This window comes from Theropithecus gelada, chromosome 11 (genome assembly GCF_003255815.1).
Source record: "Theropithecus gelada isolate Dixy chromosome 11, Tgel_1.0, whole genome shotgun sequence".
In the NCBI taxonomy this organism is placed as follows: Eukaryota; Metazoa; Chordata; class Mammalia; order Primates; family Cercopithecidae; genus Theropithecus; species Theropithecus gelada.
In genome coordinates this window covers 49,594,384-49,619,224 of record NC_037679.1, presented here as the reverse complement: position 1 = coordinate 49,619,224, position 24,841 = coordinate 49,594,384, and positions in this window count along the sequence as shown.

Sequence of the window (24,841 nt, the reverse complement as noted above, 5' to 3'; positions counted from 1 at the left end):
GCAGATCTTTTTTGCACAGAAGTTTGAGAGGTTTATTAAATATTCATGTCAATCTAGAGTTCTAATGAGTTATCCAGTGAGTAGCAAGGACTAGAGTTATAAATTTCAGTCAGTGGAATACATACAGTTTATACAATTTATGACAGTATGAAAATGTCCATCCCAAAGGATATTGATGCACTAATCTCTGGAACCTGTGAATGTTATCATATACAGCAAAAATTTAAAAATGTGTCATTGCAGTTTTCTTTTTGAAACAGTCTCGCTTTCTTGCCCAGCCTGGACTGCACCGGCACAATCCTGGCTCATTGCAACCTCCGCCTCCCAGGTTCAAGCTATTCTCTGCCCCAGCCTTCCAAGTAGCTGGGACCATAGGCACGAACACCATGCCTGGCTAATTTTTGTATTTTTAGTAGAGATGGAGTTTTCCATGTTGGCTGGGTGAATCTTAAACTTCTGACCTCAAGTGATTCACCTCAGCTTTTCAAAATGGTGGGATTGCAGCAGTGAACCACCACGCCCAGCCAACATTGTGCATTTAATTAAAAGATCTTCAGATAGTGAGGTTATTTTGAATCATCCATGTAGTCCCTAATAAAATCACACATATCCTTGTAAAAGGGAGGCAGAGAGAGATTTTACTCATACATAGAGGAGAAAACAATATGAGATGAAACGAAGGGTTTTTGGTAAGGTAGGGCTTGAAGGTAGAAGTGATACAGCCACAAGCCAAGGAATGCCTGCTGACACTAGAGGCTGGCAGAGACAAGGAATAATCTCCACCAGAAACTCCACAGAGAGCACAGCTCTTATGATAATCCTGATTTGGGCCCAGTGAAACTGATCTTAGACATCTGGCTCTCAGAACTAGGAGACCATAAGTTTCAGTTTTAAAGCATTAATTTTGCAGTAATTTGTTACAGCAACCACAGGAAATTAATACAGTAGTATTTTTTAAAATGAACTAGATAACATTATCTAGAAGGAGAATGAGAAGAGAAGCATGTCTAGGACCAATCTCTGGTGTAGTCTAATAGTTAATGGTCAGATAAGGGAGGAGGAAAGAGGAGAAGAAACCAAAGAGAAGCATTAAATGAGGGCAGGAAAAAAAGATAAATAGTATCAAAGAAAGAATGTTTTTAAAAGGGAGTAGTGAACAAACATATAGTATCTACTGAGTATCAAATATATAGTATCTGTGGAGGTGTAGTATGATAAAGATGAAAAACATATTTATTGAGTTTGATAAAGTGTAAATCTGATGATTTTTTAGAAGTCCATTTTAGGGTAGCACTGGGAATTAAAGGCAGGTTTGAGAGAATTAAAATAAATGAATGGTAAAAAGACACATTTAGCAAAAAAAGAAAACCATTTTAAAGTGAGAACAATAAGATACGGACTTGAATAAAGAATTTATGGACCTAGCATACTTCTGCTTATGTCTTGTCAGCCAGAACAGTGTCTCTGACCATTCTTGGCAGAAGTTTGTTTTAAAGCAGTAGTTTAAAATAATTAGGTTCAGACAATCCTAAAATGGTGTCTGGGTAGGAAAAGAGGAAGCCAAGGAAATGAACACTGGACTGGATATTCCTATAGATAATGAGTCACCAAGAATAAAAAGTGGAATAAGGGTGAATGGGAAAACCAAAAGCCAGGAACTCATGTCTTGCAATGAAAGAAGGAAGTGAAGGCAACGAGGAAGAGAATAGTACGCCATAAGATTTCATGCTATGAGCATCAACAGAATCTCAAAGATGTTACACAGTAGCTTTAAAGGGAATTCAAGCATAAGAAAAATGGTTAAATGAGATAACTTTAAGCTGTCTTTCAATCCTGAAACTATGTTATTCTATAAACATCAACACTTAAAGAAAAGCAATTCCTAATGACAAGAAGTAATTTAGGTTCATTTACTTATAACTTAAACATTTTCAGACGTTGGTTGAGCTGCTCCACTTAACATTTTTTCTACTTTTCCTTGTTGACGTTTGTATTGCCTTTTTCCAAATTTCTGACATTAATGAATTTGCTTCTACTGACTTATCTGATCTTGATTTATCTCTCATTCTTTGAATAAGAGATAAATTCTACCCCGTTCTTCCGTCCCTCACTCCCTCCCTTCTTTTTCTTTTTTCTGTCTCTCTGTCATATTTTTTCTTTCACAGACACTTCCCCAGAAAAATCTTAAGTTGTAAAAGTGTTGTAGTCATGGCTTTGAAATCTAGTTGCTTGGTTCACCACATGCTAGTTCAGTGATACTGGGCAATTTACCTTGACTCCCATTTTTTATTTTTATTTTTTTAGTTAACACCTAATAATTACACATAGTTATGTGATTAAGAATGATATTTTGATATGAATATACAACATATAATGATCAAATCAAAGTAATTAGTGTATCTATTACCTCAAACAATTATGATTTGTTTATGTTTTAAACATCAAAATTCCTATCTTCTGGCTTTTTGGAAATATGCAACAATTATTGTTAACCATGTTTACTCTATAGTGTTTATAGAACACTAGAACTTATTCCTCCTATTTAGCCTATTTGCATCTATTCACCATCATCTCTCTATCGCCCCTGCCTCCTGGCCCTTCTCAATTTCAAATAACCACAATTCTCTCTACTTCTATGGTGTCGATTTTTTTTAGCTTCCACATATCAGTGAAATATGAAGTATTTATCTTTCTGCGTCTGACATTTCATTTTACATAATGTCGTCCAAGCTCATCCATTTTGCCAGGAATGACAGGATTTCATTCTATACTATGGCTAAACGTTATTCCATTGGGTATATACACCACATTTTATAAATTCATCTATCGATTGACACTTTGGTTGATTACATATTTTGGCTATTTTGAATAGTGCTGCTATAAATATGGGAGTGTAGGTATCTCTTTGATACACAGATTTTCTTTTGATTGGATAAATGCCTAGTAATCGGATGGCTAGATTGTATGGTGGTTGTGTTTTTGGATATTGCAAAGCATTTATACTGTTTTCCATAATGGGTGTAGTAAGTTACATTCTCATCAGCAATGTATAAGAGTTCCATTTATCTGCATTGCCACCAGTATTTGTTATTTTGTGTGTGTGTGTGTGTGTTTTATTCATAGCCATTTAAATCTGGGTAAGATGAGATCTCACTGTGGTTTTAATTTGCATTTTCCTAATGATTAATGATATTTAGTTTTTTTTTTTAATATATCTGCTGATCATTTACACGGCCTGTTTTCAGAAATGTCTATTCAGATCCTTTGCCTATTTTTAAATTGGGTTTTTTTTTTTTTTTTTTTTTTTTTTGCTGTTGAGATGTTTGAGTTCCTTAACTTATTCTGGTTATTAATACCTCGCCAAATAAATAGTTTGCAAATATTTTCTCTCACTCCACAGTGTTTCTTTTCATTCTATAAATTGTTTCCTTTGCTTTGCAGAAGGTTTGATTTTGGTATAATCTCATTTGTCTATTCCTGCTTTTGTTCATGCTTTTGAAGTCTTAAGTATGATATATTTGCTTGGACCAATGTCCTGAAGCATTTCTTCTTTGTTTTCTTTTAGTAGTTTTATAGGTTCAGGTCTTACATTTAAAACTTTGAAATATTTGGAATTAATTATTGTATACAGTGAGTAATATGGGTCTAGTTTTGTTCTACATATGAATATTCTGTTTTCCCAGCACCATTTCTTTAAAAGGGGGTCATTTCCCAACATGTGTTATTGGGGCCTCTGTCAAAAATAATTTGGCTGTAAATAAATGAATTTATTTGTGTGTTCTCTATTCTGTGCCATTGGTCTATGCTTTTGTATTTATACCGACACCATGCTCTTTTGATTTCTACGGCTTTGTAGTATATTTTGAAGTCAGGTAGTGTGAGGCCTCAAGTTTTCTTCTTTTTGCTCGTTGTTGCTTTGACTATTTCTGGTCTTTGTGATTTCATATAAATTTTAGGATTGCTTTTCCTGTTTCTGTAAAAAAAATCATTGATATTTTGATAGGGATTATATTGAATCTGCAGATTGCTTTCGATAATGTAGTCATTTCAACAATATTAATTCTTCCAATCCATGAATATGAGATATCTTTTTATTTTTGTGGCCTCTTTAATTTTTTTCATTAGTGTTTTGTAGTTTTTATTGTACAGGTCTTTTACCTCCTTGGTTGTATTTATTCCTAGGTATTTTTTGGTGGCTATTGAAAATGGAATTAATTTGTTGATTTCTTTTATAGCTAGGTTGTTATTGCTATGTAGAAATGCTGATTTTTATAGTGAATTCGTATCCTGCGACTTTATTACATTTGTTTATCAGTTCTAAGCCTTTTTCTGTAGAGTCTTTAGGTTTTTCTATATATAGGATCATATATTTGCCAACAGGGGTAATTTGAAGGTTTCATTTCCTCATTAAGTATGGATGTTAGTTTTGTGTTTTTCATATGTGGCTTTTATTGTATTTAGGTATGTTCTCTGTACACCTAATTTGTTGAGAGTTTTTATCATAAAGGGCTGTGGAATTTTATCAAATAATTGTTATATAACCATTGATATTATTATATGTTTTTTGCCCATCATTCTGTTTCTTCAGTTATTGATTATCAGATATTGAACTGTCCTTGCATCACTTGGAAAAATCCCACTGATAATGATGTATAATCGTTTTGATGTGATGTTGAATTTGGTTTGCTAGTGTTTTGTTGAGAATTTTTTATCTATGTTCATTAAGGATATTTGCCTGAAGTTTCTGCTTTTGTTGTGTGTCTTTTTCTGATTTTGGATCAGGGTAATGTTGGACTAGTAGCTTAACTTAAGAAGAATCATATTTTATTAATATCTGGAAGAGTTTGAATTCTTATTAGTTCTTATTTAAGAGTTTGGTAGAATTTAGCAGTTTGTTGGAAGGTTTTTATTACTTATTCAATCTTGTTACTCATTATTCTCTTCTGGTTTTCTATTTCTTGTTCAATTGTAGTGGGTTATTTGTGTCCAGGAATTTGTTCATTTCTTCTAGGTTTTCAAATTAGTTGGTGTACTGCTGTTCATAACAGTCACTAATTGTATCAGTCCATTCTTGTACTGTTAAAAACATGCCTAAGACTGAGAAATTTTTAAAGAAAAAACATTTAATTGACTCACAATTCCACAGGTTGCACAAGTAACATGGCTAGGGAGGCCTCAGTATACTTTCAATCATGACAGAAGGTGAAGGGGAAGCAGGCATGTATCACATGGCCAAGGAGGGAGGAAGACAGAAAGGAGGGAGATGCTACATGTTTTTAAACAACCAGATCTCATGAGAACTCACCCACAATTATGAAAACAGCAAGGGGGAAATCTGCCCCCATGATTCAATCAGCACTTACCAGGCTTCACATCCGAAACTGGGAACTATAATTCAACACAAGATTTGGATGTGGACACAAATCCAAACCATATTACTAATGATCCTTTGTATTTCTGTGGTATCAATTGTTACGTCTCATTTTGTTTCTGATTTTTTTTATTTGGGTCTTCCTTCTTTATTTCTTAGTTTAGGTAATGGTTTGTCAATTTTTACTTTTTCAAAAAAATAACATTTTGTTGATTTTATTTGTCTCTATTTCATTTAGTTCTGTTCTGATTTTTATTATTTCTTTTCTTCTACTAATTTTGAGTTTGGTTTGTTTTTACTTTCCTAGTTGTTAAGGTTCATCACTGAGTTGTCGATTTGAAATCTTTCTACTTTCTGTTGTAGGTATTTATTGCTATAAATGTACCCTTTCGCACTGCTGTATCCCATAGATTTGGTATGTTGGGTTTCTACTTTAATTTGCTTTAAAAAACTGATCCTCTTCTTAATTTTTAAAATTAACTCAATGGTTGTTCAAAACCATGTTGTTTAATTTCCATGTATTTGTACTGTTTCCAAAGTTACTCTTGTTATTGATTTACAGTTTTATTTCATTGTAGTATGAGAAAGTACTTGATGTGATTTGATTTTTTAAAAAATTATTGAGACTTGTTCTGTGGCATACATATGGTCTATCTTGGAGAATGTTCCATGTGCTGATGAAAAGAATGTGTATTCCATAGCTGTTGGATGAAATGCTCTTTAAATGTCCTTAAGATTCTTTTGGTCTGTAGTGCAGTTTAAGTCCAATGTTTTGGGGTTTTTTTATATATATATAATTTTTTCAGTCCTAAAAGTGGGGTATTGAAATCACCAACTATTATTGTATTAGAGTATATCTCTCTCATTAGTTCAAATAATTTTTTTTTATATAATCTGGATGCTTGAGTGTTGGGTACATATACACTCACAGTTGTTATATCACCTTGCTGAATTGATCCTTTCATCATCAGTGACTTTTTTTGTCTCTTTATTTATTTTTTTGAGACACGGCCTCATTCTGTCACCTAGGCTGGACTGTAGTGGTGCAATCATGGCTCAGTGCAGTCTCAATTCTCCCGCTTTAGCCTCCCAAGTAGCTGGGACTACAGTGCATGCCACCATACCCTGCTAATTTTTGTATTTTTTGTAGAGACAGGGTTTTACCATGTTGCCCAGGCTGATCTCGAACTCCTGGGCTCAAGTGATCTGCCCACTTTTGCCTCCCAAAGGGCTGAGATTACGAGCGTTTTTAAGTGTACTGCTGCATGCCCTTGGTTTTCATGTACATAGGTTGCTTTTTAAATTCTTCACATTCAGTATATGTGTGTTTTTATAGGTAAAGTAAGTTCTCATAGGCAGCATATAGTTGAGTCTTTTGTAAAAAAAAATCATTCCATTAGTCTATGTCTTTTAATTAGAAAGTTGAATCTGTTTATATTTCCAGGTTGTTATTGATAATGTCTTAATCCTGTAATTTTGTTAATTGTTTTGTATATTCTTTGTTACTTTATTTCTCTCTTATTATACATATTTGTGAGTTGGTGGTGTTCTGTAGAGAAATACAATGGCTTGATTCTTTTCTATTTCTCATTTTTGTATCTACGCTTCAGTTAGTTTTATATTTTTGTGTGTTTTCATGATGGTAAGTATCATCTTTTGCATTCCAAATGCAGAACTCTATTAAATTTTTCTTGGAGGGCCAATCCAATTGTGATAATTTATCTCAGTTTTTGCTTATCTAGAGAAGACCTTATTTCTCCTTTATCTCTGAAGAATAGCTTTTCTGGGTATAGTATTCATTACTAACAGCTTTTTAAAAATTCAGTAGCTAATATATGTTATCTCATTATCTTCTGGCCTATATGGTTTCTGCTGAAAAATCTGCTGTTACTCCAATGGGGATTCTCTTATATATGACTTGATACTCTTTTTACAATTCTCTCTTTGTCTTCAATTTTTAACATTTTGACTATAATGCATCTTGGAAAGCACTTTTTGGGTTTCAATTTATTTGAGTATCTTTGAGCTTTCTGTATTGAATTTCTATTTCTCTCCCTGACTTGGGAAGTCTTCAGCTATTATTTTATTAACATTTTCCCTGTTTAGAAAAACAAAGTGCAGCTCACTGCCAGTGCTCATTTAATTTTGCATAAACATGCTCTTTGGGGCTGAAGCAAATATGACTGATTTTCAATGTGTAAATAAAATATTTTGAAAACTGTTATTGGAGTTATTTCTAAACAGAACTAACATCAGAATCATCTGAATCATCAGAAATACCTATCTTGGAAAAATCAGATTTATTAAATGAACCTTGAGCCAACAACTGTTTGAGGATGATGTTAAAATCACATAGGAATGCTACATTTTCTAGGATTTTACATTTTTAAGGATTGAGAAAAACTATATTTTGTAATTGGAAATACCACTACTAAAAACAGAATGCTATAAGTATAATGATGTCTTTTGTTTCCAAAGTTGATACACTAGGGTAATACAAAAATAATAATAAAAGCAAGATATTTCTGGCAGTTATCTCAGAGTAAATGCTGGAGCCACAATAACCACCAGCAAGTGTTCTCAGGGCAAACAGAAAAAGGGTTAAATAGGTTTTCTATGCCTTTTTCCATCTCTTCTCTGTGGAACTCCAAAACTGCAAATATCTTTTTGCTTCATTGTATCCTATAAGTCATGTAGGTTTTCTTCAATTATTTTCCTTCTTCTTTTTTTTTTTTCTTTTTTGGTCTAAACTGGATTGTTCCAAAAGATCTGTCTTCCAATTCAGAATTTTCTTTTTTGGCTGATCTAGTATATTGTTGAAGCTCTCAATTGTATTTTATTTCATTTTTTGAATTCTTAAGGTCCAGGATTTCTGTTTGTTTCTTTTTTGACATTGTCTATCTCTTCATTAAATTTTTTACTCACATAATGAATAGTTTTTCAAAAATTTGTTTGTATCATCTATCTTTGTTCTCATAACTTGCTGGGTTTTAACAAGATAATTATTTTGAATTCCTTTTAAAGCATTTGATAGATCTCCTTTTCACTGAGGTGTTTCCAGAGAATTTTGGGTTCCTTTGGAGATATTATTTCCTTTCTGTGTTTCTCATGTCCCCACATGGATAGCTATGAATCTGGTATAATGGTGGCTTCTTTCAATTATATGGGATAGCTTTCATAGAGAAAGATTTTCTCCTATAAATGCGTCTTTAGTGTCAGTTGGATAAGGTGCTTTGGCTTTAATTCTGAGTGGGTGAAGTATTATGGTTTCTATATTATTTATTTGGTTGTAAATCAATGTTAGTGGTGCCTGCGATTTCCTTAGCAGCTTCGGCTATGGTTGTGAAAACTTGTGAGTCTTTGTTGGTGATAGGGACACTAGGTGAGCTAGTCCTTAGGCCCTTTGGGAGTGCACACAAGCACGGCAGTAGCAGCAATAGGCACCAGGTGGGCCAGTCTTCAGGTTCCTCGGCAGTGAGCACAGATATGCAGTGGTCCCACCGCTAAACTGGGTGGGGTTGCTGGCAGTGGTGGTGGCAGGCTACAGACTGACTGATCTTCAGCCCTTAAGTGACACACATCGGCACCAACTGTGGACCTAGGTAGACTAGTCCTCAGGCCCAGGGTGGTGTGCAAGTATGCTAACAGTGGTGGTAGTGGGCCCCAGTCAGCTTCTGAGAATTAGAAATATCAGTTTTACATGGGTGCCAACAGTGGTGGTAGCAGGCCCCAAGTGGGACGGTCCTTAGGCCTTTAAGAGTTGCATGTGGGACCCAGCAATAGTGGTGGCAGACATGGAGAGGGGCATTCTTTGGGACCCCATATAGCATTGTTTGGCACTGCCAGTAAAGGCAGCAACCCAATGGTGGCTGGTTTTTGGGCCCCATCTGGTGGATGTCAGTAGTAGCATTAGAGAAGGTCAGTCCTCAGGCCCTCAAGTGGCATACATAGGTGCAAGCAGTAGAGATGGCATCCCCAGGTATGCCAGTTCTTGGCCCCTGAGTGGTATACATAGGCAGACTGCAGACCCTCCACTCTAGGAGACAGGATTGCTTTGCTGACAGCAGTCCTGGCAGGTGGCTCTCAGGCCCTGGGGACCATGTGCTTTGACTCTCTGTGTCCTAGGAGCAGTCTTCCTAATTTGCTGGTCCATCTTTTCCATGGGGTGTAGAGTGTTGAGTTAGCTCAAGTGCCAGGAGCAAGGATGCATCACTGGGTCCAACTGGTGTAATGCTGCCACTCTCTGGGTGGATTTCTACCTTAACTCTTGGAGCCTATGTTTTCTGTTGATAAAATTACAGTGATGATACAATTGAACTCATAGAGTTGTCTTGAGAATTAAATTATATTAGAGTTTACAAAGCTCACTTCATGCTGCCTAATACAAGGAAATAGTAATTACTTAGTGGCTAATCTGACTGTTAACAGCCAGCAGATTACCCTTTCATTCTTAGATGTTCAGTTCCCTTGGTTGTGTTATATAGAGAATTTCCAATTTCTTCAGGGTTCACAGCAATTGTGAAAAGTAGGCAGTCACCAATATGTGGGCTCATCATGGATTAGATGGTCTAGAAAATACAAAACAAAATTTTAAAAAGTCCTTTCTGCGTCTGTCAGACCTTGAACTCCATTTAAAGTTAGACAGAGGCATGTGATTGTAAGTTCTGGGTTTGCAAAAATGTTTATCAACAAAGATAAAGGAGATTAAAACAAGCTGTCCAGAACTTTAGCACCTCAACTTTACCAGTGTAATTTGGTGGCTTTGTAACTTTTCCCACAGTAATCTTTAGAATGGGAAAGGTGGAAGGTAAGGATGAGGGAGAAGAGGGAGTAAGAAACAAAAGGTGCATGTGTTGAAGAAGCATCCTTAGGATATTATGATACATGATAATACCCCTCCATGACTCTGGTACCTCATCATTACCAATGTGAGAATTATTAACTTACTCTAATATTCTTCACAACTAACACACCTGAGAGAAATAAATCTATTTAACTTTTAATTTTGGGGAGGAATATACACATTTTTTTTAACTTTTAACAATAGTGAATTGGTTAGACATATTTTCTTTTAACAACATATGAATCATTAATACATCGTCAACAATATAGTCATCTGGAGTTTGTCATATTTTCTTATATTCTTGGCCTATTTTTATTCTTAAGCATTTCTGGCAGTTATTCAAGTCTGATCTTAAGATTACCTATTCAGTTTTGGGGAATATAAATTCTGATATTTCCTTCTTTGATTTCTGTTACTCTTCCATTTTCTTAACTTTCCCCATTCTCATTCCACTTAGATTATGCAGTTTGAATCTTGGGGTTGGGTCTGTTGGGGCCAGTTATTTAACTACTCTTATTCTCAGCATTTACACTAGAAATGAAAGGATGAGAACTATGTTATAGGGTTTCTTGCAGGATTACACAAATAGATGGTAAGATGCCAGCACAGTATCAAACATAGTTGGTCTTAAATATATAATATATCAGCTTTATTTTCAATCACTAACTCAATTACAAGGCAGAAATAAGCATATGCTTTTTTGGAAAAAAATGAATTCTAAGATAATCAGAAAATGTATTAAAGTAGGGCATACCATCCTGGTTTTAATGCTTTGCATTTGTTTTTATTTACTTTTGAATAAAGAAAGCAGATGAGGGTTAGGTTTATTGATGATTTCATTATTTATGATAATAGTAAAATTAAGATTATTTAGCATTTAAAGGATACATTGCCAAGTACTTTGATGTCACGTATCTTGATTACTATGATTAATAATAAAGACTAAATGTGCAAGGCACTTTATAAATTACTTTTGCTTAGATTATCTCATTCTACTCTTAAAATAACCTATGAACTCATTATATAAACTGTGCGGCGTTAAATCTTTATTTTATCAAAATGACAAAACCATGTCTCAGAGCTATAATCTGCTTTTAAAAATACAGCTAGTCAGAGACAGATCTGGGATTTTAATCTGAACATTTTGACTAAAAATCCTATTTTCTACTGCATCTTGTCATTTTCATGCGCATTGAATACTTGTCAAGTTCTTTGCACTTACAGTGGATAATTTGTTTGTTGTCCCCATTAAACGGCCTTTGTAAAAATTGTAACAGTGAGAAAATTATGACGGTGAAAGAGATCTGATATAACAAACTCCCATCTTTCCTTTTTATGACGGTGAAAGAGATCTGATATAACAAACTCCCATCTTTCCTTTAACTTCCAAAGTGCTCTTGATCATTCCTGGGCTTGGGCCAAGCTAACTTTGAGAGAAATTTGGTTTATAGATTAAATGAAAGTAGCCCTTCCCTAAACGTAAACCACCTTTGTAAAACTAATAAAATATAATCCAGTTAGGAGGATGAGAGGAGCTTGAATTCTGCTAAGATGTAAGCATAGTTAAATGATTAGCAGCTATCATTCCAGAGGTGACAAGATTTGCAACTGCCTCAATTACTTCAGCAGATAACATAATTACTGGAGAAGCTACGCTTGGCCTTTTGAGATGTTCTTTCAGATTTTTGCTTTTCTAATGACTGAATAGTCCCACCTGGACCTGCAACTGCTCAACTGCTTCTGTGGCTCCCCAATCAGAAGTGGACTCAGTGCATGAGGACCATTTTTAATATGCCTATTATTGCATACTCAACCAATCAGCAGCAACCATTCTCCTTGCCTTCTGCTCACCAAAGTATCCTTGAAAAACCCACACCTCTGAATTTTCAGAGACTGATTTGAGTAATAGTACTCTGGTCTCCTCTTTAGCCAGCTCTGTATGAATTAAACTCTTTCCCTATTGCAATTCCCCTGTCTTGATAAATCGGCTCTATCTGGACAGTGGGCAAAGAGAGCTCCTTGGGAGGTTACACCCATTCTGTCTCTATTTTGACTTTACTTGGACTCAACTAGAGACATAGGGGGAATCACTGGGCCCTGTTCACAGAAATGACTTCAGTTTTGCCACCTCCCCAGTCATATTCTCTCTATTTCACCAGCTCCTAAACCCTCTAAGCCTTTTGCCTTGAGGTCATGTAAAAGTATTTTATTAGCATTTTTATCACAGTTAAACAAGTTGTTCCCATAATTTCGCTTGGCCTTGGCATTTTTGCTTGATCTCGGAAGACCTGCCCCGACGCTTTCAACTTGTTCTGACTTCCCGATGGCTTTTCCTCAAACTTCAGAATTTACATCATGTATTCCCAATGATGCAAATGATCAAAACTGATTTCTGTTATCACAAGAAGCTGGGCAATGTTGAACAATTTACAGGGCCTAAGAGGAAAGCAAAACATAAAAAGACAGGATTAAGCAAAATGAGACTGCTATTCATAAAAGGTAAACTCTCCAGAACCAAAAATTATAGACGGGAGTGAAGCTTGTGTATCTATCATCCATCACCTTTTGTAATCAATAAATGATTTAATTCTCTTGAGAAACAAAAGGTAAAATCTCAGATTTTCACATACTTCCCTAGTTCTTACCTTTAAGAAAGTGAGAAAATACATAGTAGGTGTGGAGTTTTCTAACAAGTCACAGTAGCAGGGTTTACAAAGGATGTTTACAAAGATAAATTTACCAGGTGGGATGTGCCAGTGGTGAGAACAGTGAAGTTTGAAAACAACTATAGTCTGAAATATTTCCTTAACAACACTTCTGTTTATTACGGTTAAGTCTTTCCAGCTATGGTTCTGTAGGACTGTAACTGGTAGGAAATATCTGAGTTTCACAGCACCAAATATGTTACTGGTGGCAGGTATCTGAGTTACAAGTGGTGAATTCGTGCATCATTGAAAGACGATTTTAGGGCAGTGGATTTGGTTTATTATGTAAATAACTTCGGCATATGTGCAATTGAAAATACAGTAAATGAAAGCTCTTGGTACTGTTTAATTTGCATATATATATATAAGCCAAAATAGTTGTAGTTCAGATATGATTAGAAATGGTTCTTCATTCTTTATTACAAAGTATATAGGTTTCCATTCAAAAGACTTTTTTTTTTCAACCTCCTTTCTTCTCTACCCTCTTCTTACCATCTTTAATTGAGGGAGTTTATCACCGATGTCAGCTGTCATGCTCTTACTGAAATCTAATGACTGAGGATGGAAACTCATATCTTGAATTGACCATTAGTAGAATCTTTATTTTTGCCGCATGCCAGGATTTGAGACAAGACCAAACAGGGATTGTCATTTATTGGGGAGAATCCACTCATACTAATGCATTTGTGAGCAATGTATCATTTATTAAAGATTTCAGAGAGAGAGAGAGAGGAGTATGTAGCACACATCGTACTTAGAAAAAATTTCTCAACATACAGTCATTTCAACCCTATTTTCTCAGCTGCAAATTACCAAACCTCCTCCATCTATAATGCATGTTCAGACCATTCAAGTTTTTCTCTTTCCTTTTCAAAATAATTTGGGTCTTTTCAGCTTCTGATTCCAAATGTGTATACCCTGAACCCACTATGTTCTAGTAGACGCCTTTAGTAGGCGCTCTTTTATGTTCTCTACAATGACTACACCACATGTAAGCAAACATAACAATTAAAAGGTCAATTTCCCAAGATATCTCCTAAAGAAGTCAATATCACACATTCCCATACCAATTCATGAGAGTTAAAAGAGGGTACAAATGTTCCTCTGTTGACCTGCTAGAAGGTCTACCCAAAGTTCTATCATTCAATACCTCTCAGTAGATGTAGTTGTATTATATAGAGAGAACGGAGCAGAACATTTTTATAGATTATTTCAAAATGTCTTGCACACCTTATGAGGAAAACAACATATAGTGCTTATTGTTAAGAAAGCTTTCAAGCTACTCAAAGTGTTAAACATAATGATAAAGAAATGATACTTTAAAATCCTGTCTTCAAAACTCTATTTCTCTATCACTGCATTTGTTATCCTATATATTAAAAGTCAACACAATCAAAAGCAACAATAACTACTAATGAATCCACACAATTAAAAACAAAAATAGTTATTAATGAATTTCAAAAGGAAGAAAATTTTATATTCTAGAATTGCAAGAGAACTTAAAGTTTATGGGTCCAAACTCTTGGCCTCGTCTATAACGTCTTCTCGGATTGTACTTCTGCAGTGGAGTGGATGTAGTTTTCAGCTTTCCCAGGATCCTCCTCATCTGTTTCCTGACAGTTCTCTGAACGTTTCAGCCATGCAGTACAGATAATAACTATATACCCATCCTTGGAAATGCTGGGGCTCAGAATGATACCCCCAAAGTATAGTGCTTCGGCATGCCTTTGAATTAAAGAACTCTGGAAGAGTCTTAGAAATAATGTCTATTTCTGACCTTCTCCTACCCTTTTTGTCTTTGTCTCCCCTTCCTCCCCAAGACAGGCCATAGAAACTAGGATTCTTCTTCCCCATGGAGGTTTATTCTTCATCAAGTCTAAGCATTAAAAATAGCTTTCCTTGAACCTTCGGGTATTCATTTCTGAAGGCTTCAATGTCACATAAAACTTTGAATAAATAAACTTGTTATGCTTTTCTTTTGTTAACCTGTCTTTTGTTATAAGAGTTTTGGCCATGAACCTTATTGCACCTTTCTCTCCCTGCAGAAATACTTCAGGTATGTGAACCGAAAAAACAAACAAACAAACAAAAAAATCCCTTGATTGCTTAACTATCTTTCTGTGATTTCTACCTGATCCATGCAATCTGCATTTAAACACAGTAACAAAGACCTGATTCCCTAAAAGAAGTGGCCATTCAGGTTTTCATTTCTATGTTTTTGAAAAGTGTATCTTTAAAGAATAATGCTTTCTGTCCTAATAAACCAAGATCTGACTCATGTTTTAATTTCCACAGATTGATACTGTTGTTGCTTTGTCATCCATAAAATACAGGAAAAAGCCTACTTCCTCTTAATTCATTGTAGTTAAAATCATTACAAAGCAGGGAAGCAAACTTTCTAAACTCAAATATTTTTCACCCACTCATAAAATCACCGGGGCTTTTTTTTTTTTTTTTTTCTTTTCAATTTAACCAAACTCCAAAACCACAGATCAAATTGTTCTACAATTTTGGGCACATCAAAGTTACCAATCTGCATATAGACTGCTTCATTTAAAAATAGGGGTGATGCTCCCTATGAGCAATAATGTATGGAGCAGGGTGCTGTGCAAATTGTTTTTCTTATAGCACTTATGTACTTTTATCTGCAATACCAACTCTCGCACGCAACTGGAAGCTACAGAAAAATAGTATGCTCAATCTTAAGAGTAAACAAATAATACATATTGTAGGTGTAGCTATAGAGGAAAAATAATGCTTTATACACTGTTGGTGGGAATCCAAATTAGTTCAGCCATTGTGGAAGATGTTGTGGCGATTCCTCAAAGACCTAAAGACTAAAATGCCATTTGACCCAGCAATCCCATTATTGGGTATATGCCCAAAGGAATATAAATTATTCTGTTAAAAAGACACTTGAATGCGTGCATATGTTCGTTGCAGCACTATCTACAATAGCAAAGACATGAAATCAGCTTAAATGCTCATCAATGATAGACTGGATAAAGAAATGTGGTACATATATACCATGCAATACTATACAGCCACAAAAAAAGAATGAGATCATGTCCTTTGCAGGGATATGGATGGAGCTGGAGGTCATTATCCTTAGCACACTGATGCAGGAACAGAAAACCAAATACCACATGTTCTCACTCATAAATGGGAGCTAAGTGATGAGAGCACATGGACACATAGAGGGGAACAATATACACTAGCTTCTATTGAAAGGTGGAGGGTGGAAGGAGGGAGAGGATCAGGAAGAATAACTAATGGGTACTAGGCTTAATATCCATGTGGTGAAATAATCTGTACAACAAACTCCCATGTCACAAGTTTACCTATGTAACAAACCTGCACATGTACCCCTGAACTTAAAATAGAAGTTAAAAAAATGCACACATGTTTAAAATTCTTAATAATAAATCCTAAGCAAAAATGTCCTTTACTACAATATTTACCAAGAGGTATTTACACAGTTTTCCTTTAAATCTTTTAAAATTATTATTATTACTTTTTCTAGAGATGAGGTCTCACTGCATTGCCCAAGCAGGTCTCAAACTCCTGGCCTCAAGTGATTCTCCCACGTTGGCCTCCCAAAGTGCTGAGATACAGGTGTGAGCCACCATGCCCAGGGCCAGTTGGCCCTTTGAAGGTTATTTTTCAGATAAAGGTTAAAGTGGATAAGACTTCCTTTTTGTGCCAGCTAAAACTGGCCTGTTTGGAAATTTGGCTGTTTTTGCTCATTCTCCTGATTTCCAGGAAGGTTTGGATAAATGACTTGGTGGTGTGGAACTTCGTTCATTATGTGTAACTTCATTTTGGTTTACTCTACTGACTCTAGTGCAGGAGCCCAGTCCAAGCCAGTGCCCTCTGATAAGATTTATTTAACAGAATTTAGTGAAAAACATTTCTCCCATTCACAGTTTTGAAGTTTTAAATTCTAAGTACCTTTACTAATGTGGTGAGAAAAAAAAATAGATCTAACATTTAAAGAACTGATATCAATTATACTCAAACTATTCTGAAGAATAGAGAAGATAATACTTCCAAACTCATCCTACAAGGCCATTGTTATCTTGATAACAAAACCAAACAAAGATACATAAAAAAAAATCCTCGACAAAATACTCGTAAACTGATTTGAACAACACATTAAAGAGATTATTCATCATGACCCAGAGGGGTTATCCTAGGGATGCAAAGATGGTTCAACATATACAAATCAATGTGATATCTTGTATGAACATGTTGAAGGACAAAAACCCAATGACCATTTCAGTTGATGCTGAAAAAGCATTTGATGAAATCCAACATCCACTCATGATAAAAACCCTCAAGCAACTGGGTATAGAAGGAACATACCTCAACACAAGAAAATCCATATATGACAGACCCGTAGCTAGTATCATACTGAACAAGGAAAACTGAAAGCATTTCCTCTAAGATCTGGAACAAGACAAGGATGATGATTTTCACCATTGTTATTCAGCATAGTTCTGGAAGTAGTCCTAGCTAGAGCAGTCAGTCAAGAGAAAGAAAAAAAGACATCCAGATTGGAAAGGAAGAAGTCAAATTATCCTTGTTTGCAGATGACATAATCTTGTGTTTGGAAAAATGTAAAAATTCCAGCAAAAAAGCTATTAGAACTGATAAACAAATACAATAAAGTTGCAGGATACAAAGTCAACATGCAAAAATTAGTAGCATTTCTATATGCCAACAGTGAACAATTTCAAAAAGAAAACAAGTAAGTAATCCTTTACAATAGCTATAAATGGCATAAAGCATTTAGAAATAAATTTAGCCAAAGAAATGAAAGAACTCTACAATGAAAACTATAAAACATTGAAGCAAGAAATTGAAGAAAGCATGAAAAAAATGAAAATTTATTCAATGTTCATGGATTGGAAGAACCAATATTGTTAAAATGTCTATACTCCCCAACATAATCTACAGATTCAGTGCAATCTCTATCAAAATATCAATGATATCCTTCAAAGAAATAGAATAAATAATCCTGAAATTTATATGGAATCATAAAAGACTCAGAATATCCAAAGTTATCCTGAGCATAAAGAACAAAACTGGAGAAATCACTTCACCTGACTTCAAATTACACTACAAATCTATAATAACAAAACCAGCATGATACTGGTATAAAGCAGACACATAAACTAATGGAACACAATAGAGAGCCCAGAAATAAATCGATATATCTAAAGTGAACTCATTTTTTACAAAGATATCAAGAACATACATTGGGGAAAGGACAGTCTCTTCAATAAATGGGGTTGGGGAAAAACTGGATATCCACATGCAGAAGAATAGAACTAGATCCCTATCTCTTAACATACACAAAAACCAAATTAAAATCGATTAGTCTTAAATCTAAGACCTCAACCTATTCAACTATTAAAAGAAAACATTGAGGAAACTTTTCAGGACATTGATCTAGGCAAAGATTTCTTGAGTAACACCCCAAAAGCACAGGCAAGTAGAGCAAAAATAGACAAATTCTTTCACATCAAGTTAAAAAGCTTTTGAACAGCAAAGGAAACAATCAACAAAGTGAAGAGACGACCAACAGAATGGCAGAGGATATTTGCAAACTATCCATCTCGTAAGAAATTAAAGACCAGAATATGTAAGGAGTTTCATCAGCTCAATGGGAAAAAATTAAAAAAAAAAAAAAACTAATAATCCAATCTAAAAAATGGGCAAATAGGCCGGGAGCGGTGGCTCACGCCTGCAATCCCAGCACTTTGGGAGGCCGAGGTGGGCGGATCACGAGGTCAGGAGATCGAGACCATCCTGGCTAACATGGTGAAACCCCCGTCTCTACTAAAAATACAAAAAATTAGCCGCGCGTTGTGGCGGGCGCCTGTAGTCCCAGCTACTCGGGAAGCTGAGGCAGGAGAATGGCGTGAACCCGGGAGGCGGAGCTTGCAGTGAGCCGAGATCGCGTCATTGCACTCCAGCCTGGGTGACAGAGCGAGACTCCGTCTTAACAACAACAACAAAAAAAAAGGGCAAATAATCTGAATAGATATTTCTCAAAAAAGACACACAAATGTCAAATAAGTATATTTTAAAAAGTGTTCAACATCATTGGTCATCAGAGAAATGCAAATCCAAACCACAATGATACACTGTAGTTTCACCTCAGTTGAAATGGCTTTTATTGCAAAGAAAGGCAGTATCAAATGCTGATGAGGATGTAGAGGAAAATGAAACTTCATACACTGTTGGTGGGAATGTAAATTAATATAGCCACTATAGGGAACAGTTTGGAGGTTCTTCAGAAGCACTGAAAATAGAACTACCATATGATCCAGCAATCTCACTGCTCGGTATATGCCCCCCCGCCCACGCTTCAAAAAGATAGTAAGTATATCAAAGAGATATCTGCACTCCTGTGTTGGTTGCAGCAATATTCAAAATAACCAACTTATGGAGATGAGAGTAGAGTGATGAGTTATCAGAGATTGGGAAGAGAAATGGAGTGGGGTGGAAGTGGTGATGGTCAACTGGAAAAATATAGTTATATAGCTTGAATAAGATCTAGTATTTTATAGCACAATACAGTGACTACAGTCAACAATAATTTATTATACATTTAAAAATAAAAGTGTATGGTTTTCTGTCCTTAAACACCACATGTTCTCACTCATAGGTGGGAATTGAACAATGAGATCACTTGGACACAGGGCAGGGAACATCACACACCAGGGCTTGTTGGGGGTTGGGGGTGGGGGGCTGGGGGAGGGATAGCATTAGGAGAAATACCTAATGTAAATGATGAGTTGATGAGTGCAGTAAACCAACATGGTACATATATACCTATGTATATACATATACACACATATATACACACACACATATATATACATATACATATATACATACTGTGTACCCACAACAAATATGAAAAATAAATTTAAAATACATTTAAAAATCAGGACTTGGAGCCATATAACTTTTGGATTGAGTCCCATATTCACTACTTTCTTTTATCTACACTGTTCTGTAACTCTGAGCCTTAAACCCCAAGATCCCCTTTTTAATGCGGAAAAAACAAAATCAGGATTTGGAACCATTTGGCTTTGGGATTGAGTCTACATTCACTAAAGTTTATGCATCTCTAATCCCCAAATCGAAAATATTCCAAAATCTGAAACTTTTTTGAGCCCCAATATGATGCCACAGGTGGAATATTTCACACATGATCTCATGTACACACACTTTGTTTCATGGATAAGGTTATGTTCCACCAAATTACTTTTTAGATATGTATATGAGGCATATATGAAACACAAATGGGTCTCATGTTTAGACTTGGGTCCCATCCCCAGGATAACTTATTATACATATGAAAATATTTCAAAGGTCACAAAAATCTGAGGTCCAAAACACTCTAGTCTCAAGCATCTCAGATATGAGATACTCAACCTGTACTTACTAGTATCTGAACCCTTAAGCAACTCTGGGCCTTAATTTCCTCATCAATGTAATGGGAATAATAATATTACTTATGTTTCATGATTTTAGCTTTTGCACAGTTAATAACAAAGTGGGAAGGGTGCTTGTAGTTCCATGCTTTGTCTTTGCTATGGAATAAAACAAATGTAAAAACCTATGTGTCTTGGTTTTAGGCTCCTTTATAATGAGTGCCAGTACAATAACTTGTACAGCACATTGTCAAGAAAACTCCTGCCCCAGGAAAAGCTGCTTATCTGGTCTGGCCTTCCTGGAAACCAGTATTTTACCTGCAGTTTTCATTTGAGATCCATCTGGCTAAGATATTAATTTATAGTACTCCTTGATGAGCTTGAAGTTTTTGTTTTTATTATTTTTGAAGCAGCTATACATACCATGTAATTCACTCATTTTTGTGTGCCATTTTATGATTTATAGTAAATTTACAGAGTTGTACAACCATCGCCACCATCCAATTTTAGAACATTTCCATAACTCCAAAGAGAAAACTTGTGACCATTTGTAATCACTCTCCATTTCCACCTTCAGTCCTTGACAATGGCTGATCTGACTTTATCTCTATAAAATTACTTCTTCTGCACAATTCATATAAACAGAATCATGCAATATGTGACAACTTGCATCTGCTTTTTTATGAGTATTTGAATGGATGACTTTATAAAGACAGTAAAAATATTAATTGAAAATGACTCATCAATTCTCCCAATTCTGAGTTCTACCTATTTGAATAAATACAAATGAATTAGAGCCAAATGAAGATATAAGCACATTATTAGCCAAAGGATCTTAATTTGGACACTAGAATAGAATTAGTGCTCTTTTTATCAGGATTGTAACATGGGCTGTCTCCCCAACCCCAGCTTCAGGAATGGGTGAAGATTCTTTAGAGCTTCAAAGTTGAACTGAAGAAATATTGACTATCACACATTCCACTTTCCCTGAAGATTCCAAAGTGTCAAAGAAGATGCTGGCCACACTAGCACCACTCATATAACAGTTAGAATGCACAAGCAATAATCTATACTCAGGTGGATAGCTCATAGGAAAATCATGTTTACATAAACCGGTATGTAGTCCTATCAGGACACATACTTCCAATGCAAGAAAAAGCCAGAATGTATGTGGAGAAAGAAAATATTAAAGACAGAGGAAACCATGTTTTCTGCCACATGTTTGTAATTTATTATCTGGAAATTTAACCACATTTGGGAAAATTTTTGTGACACTATGTCTCCCACATTCAGGGCAGAAAGCCATTTATGCATTGAACTGTGTTTCTGACAGTAGCAGTTTTTAACCCTGCTTTCTTTTAAACAAATTTTTATACATTTTTTTCAAGTTATAGTTTCAAGTTCAGTTCAAGTGCAGTTTTATTACATGAATATATTGCATAGTGGTGAAATCTGTGCTTTTAATGTAACCATTGCCCATATAGTATATATTGCACCCATTAAGTGATTTCTCATTCTTTACCCCCATCCCACCCTCCCACCTTTCCAAGTCTCCAATGTCTATTTTTCCACTCTCTATGTCCATGTGTGCACATTATTTAGCTCCCACGTATAAGTGAAAACGTGGGGTATTTGACCTTCTGTTTCCGAGTTATTTTGCTTAATACGATGACATCCAGTTCCATCCATGTGGTCCCCCCCAAAAAATGATGTTTTTTGGCTAAGTAGTATTCATATGGGGGGTGTGTGTATGTATGTGTGTAGATATGTGTGTAGATATATGTGTGTAGACATATGTATATGTAACATTTTCTTTATCCAGTCATCTTTTGATGGGCACTGAGGTTGATTCCATATTTTTGCTATTATGAATAGTGCTGCGATAAAACTATGAGTGCAGGTATCTTTTCGATATAACGATTTTTGTTCCTTTGTGTAGACACTCAGTAGTGGAATTGCTGGATTGAATGGTAATTCTATTTTCTGTTCTTTGAGAAATCTCTATACTGTTTTTAATAGTGATTGTACCAATTTATATTCCCATCAACAGTGTATGAGCAACATTTGACCCTCTTCTATTTTCTTTGAAAAATGTAGACATATGCAATGTTGGTACTCCAGTTTCCAGGACTTACTTGAGCCTCCTTTCTTGCTTTGCTAAACCCTGCATGTGTGGAACATTATCATTTCCATATTCATGTTTAAGTCTTGTATTTCCATCCCTTCAAATTGAACTGACTCTGAACTCCATATAGAAGGCAGATATCCTATGATTTTGAGAGGACTTTTTTTAATGTTGAATGTGGCTGCCATATTTTCTACCTCCATCCCATTAAGACCATAAATTATTTTTAAATTTCTTAGTATCATAAACATTGGCTATTACCATAAAGTTTCCCACATAAGGCTACTGATAAGTAATTATCTAAGCAGGCACTCTTACTTAGGTGCTCAGTTGCCCACACATCTCTTTGTTCCTAGTTTGTTAGAGCTCTTTGGGCCTATGCTTCTAGAGACCAAGAAGACCTTTGCTACATATTTCTTCCCAAAACTTTTTCCTTTTTTACCATGTACTCCCCTTAAACTTGAATAACTTTCACTATACTTTTGTCATTCCAAATTCTAATGTCTGTAGGATGGTAGTTATCTTCACCCTGGTTTCCAAACAGGATGCAGAACTAACAGAAAAATGAACTGAAAGACTAGATAACAAAGCAAAGACTGTGCATTATTTCTCCTTAGCTTTTATGACCAGGGTGGGCTTCAGCAAGTACTTGGAGAAATGAAGCTGCTATTCTATTCTAAGTTTCCTAAGAGAGATTCCTAATGTGAGGGAAGAAATCTGTATGTATTTACTCATCTCAAACCAGAGCCCTCCCAATACAAAGTCGTGAACAAAACTTTCTCAATGCTTGAAAAACATTCTTTTGCTAAATACAGCCTCAGACTTGTGTCTGAGGTCATACTAAAGATGTGCCCTTGCAGCCCAGTAGTCTGACCTTTAAAACTAGCATGAACCTCTTAAATACAGCACCTGTTCTGGGGGACTGGCCACTACAGTGAAACAAAATGTGTTCATCTTCCCGTGAGATACTTTCTTCCTCTAATATTAATTCTTACTTATATTCTAAAAGATTCCCAGTTGTGAACCATGTGTTACAATGGGAGGCACTAATTGTTCCTGTATCATCTCCCACAAATTCTAGTCAATTGGAAAACCACAGAAGTGTTCCAGTTGGATAAGCTTACAATATCAGATTTATTACCAGAAAAGCTGAATTGAGAATATGGTGAGGATTTGAGGACAACATTAGGATTTCTTTGATGTGTACTTACACACAGAGGTATGCATGTCTACACATACACACACACACATTCTGCTTACCCACGTAAACCAGTAGAGAATATGGAATAGAGAGAGGTGAACTTTGCTTGCATCTGCTAAATGAAAGCCAAGTTCTCTCACTTCACAGACAGTGGAAACAATATAAACTCCATCTAGCCTAGGAAAAAATAAACAAACAAATAAATAAATAAGTAAATAGTATCAAGAAAGCAAAAGAGACAACTTTAGGGGAATGTTACATATGAGCCAATCCTTAACACAAATAAATGATTTGAATAAGTTTTGCAACATTTAGGAGGAAGGAAAGTAAGAAAACAAAAACAAACATAACAAAACAACAAAAAGACTGACTCCTCAAATTTTCTCATTTGCCTGGATAGATTGGTGGAAATTTTCTTCTTTATAGGTCAAAGTTAAAAAAAAAAAAGAAAAAAAATGCAGAGAAGAGGAAAAAATGATATTTCTTAGAGTCTACATCTACTCTGTGGAAGGACGACTTAATGTTATTCACCCTACTTTACAAATAATGAACTGTGAAGTTTAAGAAGCATAAAATGGGGGTTACGTGTACAGGCTCTTGAGCTCTATTTTTCAAAGACTACCACTTCCACCTACCATCTGAGAAAACTCACCCAGACTGTTTAATCACTTTAAACCTCAATTTTCTCTGTAAAGTGATAATGACTACTTTCTGGGTATTGAGTCAGTTCCTATAAAGTACTTAGCAAACTGCTTAAAGTGTTAGTTATTATTATTATTGTTATTATCATTGTATATGGCAGCTATAAAACTATGTTATATTATTATTATTTATTTATTTATTTATTTATTTATTTGTTTGTTTGTTTGTTTGTTTTCTGAGACAGAAGCTTGCTCTGTAGCCCAGGCTAGAGTGCAGTGGTGTGATCACAGCTCACTGCAAGCTCTGCCTCCCGGGTTCATGCCATTCTCCTCCCTCAGCCTCCCAAGTAGCAGGGACTACAGGCAACCTCCACCAAGCGTGCCTAATTTTTTTGTATTTTTAGTAGAGACGGGGTTTCACCCTGTTAGCCAGGATGGTCTCGATCTCCTGACATCGTGATCCGCTAGCCTCAGCCTCCCAAAGTGCTGGGATTACAGGCGTGA